Source organism: Paroedura picta, chromosome 5 (assembly GCF_049243985.1).
Source record: "Paroedura picta isolate Pp20150507F chromosome 5, Ppicta_v3.0, whole genome shotgun sequence".
In the NCBI taxonomy this organism is placed as follows: Eukaryota; Metazoa; Chordata; class Lepidosauria; order Squamata; family Gekkonidae; genus Paroedura; species Paroedura picta.
In genome coordinates, this window is record NC_135373.1 from 127,682,504 (window position 1) to 127,686,250 (window position 3,747).

General features: G+C 49.2%; 1 protein-coding gene across 1 annotated transcript in view; it reads right to left on the bottom strand.

Moving 5' to 3' along the window:
* Positions 1-3,747, bottom strand: part of LOC143838714 (lithostathine-like) — a 228,311-nt gene that overhangs the window by 26,816 nt on the left and 197,748 nt on the right. The window lies entirely within an intron of this gene.

Consider the following 3,747-nt stretch of genomic DNA (forward strand, 5'->3'; position numbering starts at 1 on the left):
TGCCAGCTTCCCTGTGAGGCTTGCTATCCCACCTCCCTCATCGGGAGTCTGCTATGGGGAGAGAAAGGGAAGACAATTGGAAAATGCTTTGAGACACCTGAGGCCTGCTGGGTTACTGCGGCCCATTCCCAGTTCTCTCAGATCTCTCACAACCCCACATATCTCACAGGTTGACTATTGTGGAGAGACGAATGGAAAAGGTGTTTGTAAACCGCTTTGAGACTCCTTTGGGTAGTAAGCAATAGGGTACAAAAATCCGTTCTTCTAAGGAGCAACCATGAAAGAAGCATGTGGGCACATAACATTTTACCAACAGTGAAAACATGGGAGACAGAAGGAACAGGGTGGACACCTGTGTACTGTGACTACCCCATGTGTATTAGGGCAGACAGGCATTTCGGTGAATGTGGCCTAATTCACACAAGAAGGGAAATGACGCAGAACTGGGAGGAATTGGTTGCCATGTAATCTTCCCCTAAGAAGAGTCTCCAGTCTGATTTTCCCTTCACATATCTGAGGACATGGCTCTGGAAAGCTCATCTGTAACCACTATGCCACAATTCCCAAAGGTCAGTCCTCTCCCACACTCAACAAACATTCCACACCACAGGTTCTTGACACCCATATCTCCACACCCAAGCCCTCATTTACCACTATGCCACCACAACCTCCCACACAACACACACATTCAACCCCATGCCCTTACAGACTGGACAACTCCTCCCCTTCCTCTTCCCACTGCCACGCTCTAGCGCCCGTTGTTTTCTTGGAGACAACGGGCTTTGCCCCTAGTTACAGTATAAAACCCTCCCTTGAGCTGCTGGTAACTCAGGTGTCAGGGTGAGACATAACATGGAGCTATCTTCGGGTCAGGTGCGGATTCTAGGAATAAGGCCAGAGTGTGACATTTTGAGAAGCAGAGGCACTAACTAGAGACATGGCCTTGAAGCTGTGAGCAGGACCTAAAAGCACGAAGCTGGCTCAGCAGGGGAAATGGATGACTGATGCAGGTCAGGCCAAAGTGAACAAACATAATTCATGGCAGAAGACACAGGAGTCTGACATACAGAAGTCTTCCCACTGCTGCCCTCAAGGCACCAAGAAGACAGAGCATCACTACGCCAGAGAGAGCCTTCCCTCCAGAGCAGGGGCGGTCAGACTGTGGCTCATTGGGAATTGTAGTCCATGGACATCTGGAGAGCCGCAGTTTGGCCACCCCTGTGACCTTGTGGCTAATAGCCATTGTTGCACTTCTGCTCCAGATGTTTTTCCACTCCCTCCTTGAAGCTGTCTATGCTCTTAGCTGACCCCATTTCCTGTAGCAGGGAATTCCACTTGTTAATGGGGGGGGGGGGTTGGGGGGGGAGGGGGAGTTCCCAAGTGATTTCTCTATATTTGTTTATTTATATTCACATTTACATACTGCCGCTTACCGTAGTCTCGTGGCGGTTTACAGTAAACCGATAAAATATAATGCCCCTAAAACCCCTTAAAAATACAACATTGACATTTAAGACATTCAGGTGGTGATATAATCCCAATTCTGACTCCCCCGCCCCCTGTTCAGCGTCCGGTAAGATGAGCTCTCTCATCAGGAGGGAAGGCAGCCAGCCATCTCTAAGGGACCCTCTGTGGGAACACAGAGACCCCCATCCCAGCCTGCTGGAAGAGCTCCGTCTTACGGGCTCTGCGGAAAGCCGACAACTCCGGAAGGGCCGGCAGCTCATCCCTCCCTCCCTTCACAATTTGTGATGACCCTCCAAACTGTAATCGTATTATGTTTCCCCTTCTCCTCTGGTCATTTTTATGCCTTGGTTCCTGGATCACTGTTCACCCAACTTCCCAATAAAAGGTCCTGCTTGTGTCCCTAAGTGGAGTCACGGTCTTTAGGTTGGCTATCAGCAGACAGTGTGTGCCAGGACCCTCCCACGCCCCTATAAATGCCCTGGGGAATTGGTGCCAAGGAGGAACAGGAGTTGCCTTTGGTTCAGTCAAGCCAAGCAGAGGGAGAAGTGAGTAATTATCAGAGCTGGGACTTGTGTGCATGCATGTGTGTGTTCATACACTCACACACACACACAGGATAGCCATAAATTCTATCCGGGGAATGTGCATCGTTTCACTAGTTATATGACATTAATAATGGTTGCCTTTTGTTTGCATTTTGTGTGGGAGTCTTGACCAATAAAGAGGAGGGGTAAAATGTGCAAATGTGCAAGAGAAATCGAAGAATCAGTGCAGTGGCGAGAGGTCACACACCTCTTTCCTGCTTGGAAAGGTAAGCATTTTCTCATTTACGCCGGATGATATAAGGCTCTTGTTGGCTGGGCCGCAGCCCCCGGCCACAGATGGATCAAGTTGCCATTGGGAGGAGATGTTGTGTGTGTGTGGACCGAGCTTGAAGTCTGAGGCAGCATCCAGGCAGACATGAAACCAGCCAATGCGCTGCAAGGATCCCTACCTGCGGGGTCCAATCAGTTTCAATCGATCACATTTGATCCAGCTAATCGAGTGCAGTCACAGGTGATTGTTTTGTCTGTGTGTGTATATAAGCTGGGGTTTTCTCAGGCGGGTGGGGGGTTCGGTCTTGTCAGCAACTACAACATGTTCACACTGCTGAGATCAATAATAAAGAGCTGGTCACTTGCCCGGGAGCTGCATTCCTCCTCCTAGGAACCCGCATACCTAACAGGAGCAAGAGTGTTCCTTTTGTTGTTGTTATGTGCGAAGTCGTGTCCGACCCATCGCGACCCCATGGACAATGATCCTCCAGGCCTTCCTGTCCTCTACCATTCCCCGGAGTCCATTTAAGTTTGCACCTACTGCTTCAGTGACTCCATCCAGCCACCTCATTCTCTGTCGTCCCCTTCTTCTTTTGCCCTCGATCACTCCCAGCATTAGGCTCTTCTCCAGGGAGTCCTTCCTTCTCATGAGGTGGCCAAAGTATTTGAGTTTCATCTTCAGGATCAGGCCTTCTAAGGAGCAGTCAGGGCTGATCTCCTCTAGGACTGACCGGTTTGTTCACCTTGCAGTCCAAGGGACTCGCAAGAGTCTTCTCCAGCACCAGAGTTCAAAAGCCTCAATTCTCTGACGCTCGGCCTTCCTTATGGTCCAACTTTCGCAGCCATACATTGCAACTGGGAAGACCATAGCCTTGACTAAACGCACTTTTGTTGGCAGGGTGATGTCTCTGCTTTTTAGGATGCTGTCTAGATTTGCCATAGCTTTCCTCCCCAGGAGCAAGCGTCTTTTAATTTCTTTGCTGCAGTCCCCATCTGCAGTGATCTTGGAGCCCATCTTGGAAAATAAAATGTGTCACTATCTCCATTTCTTCCCCTTCTATTTGCCAGGAAGAGTGTTCCTACTTGTCGAATTTTGAAACATATGGCCGTTTGCAACATCACGTTCTTTGATTCCTCCCAGTACATTTCATGAAATAAAGCTGGGATGCCTTGGAGGGTTCAAAGCCATAGAGCAGGGGTCCCCAACCCTTTTAAGCCTGTAAACACCTCTGAAATTCTGGCTTAACGTGGTGGGCATAGTCCTAATACAGCTGCCACTAAACAGCCACCACGGTTGTATCTTCCGTCACCCGGGTGACAACCTTGAGTTGCAGCAGCAGGTGAGTTTTTGAATGGGAATAAAAACAAGCACCTGAGAAACCCATCTTGTTTAAATGTGGAGGGTTTACTTCTGGGATAATCTGAGGCCCATATTATAGCAGACAAACAAATCACAAGAGGGGGT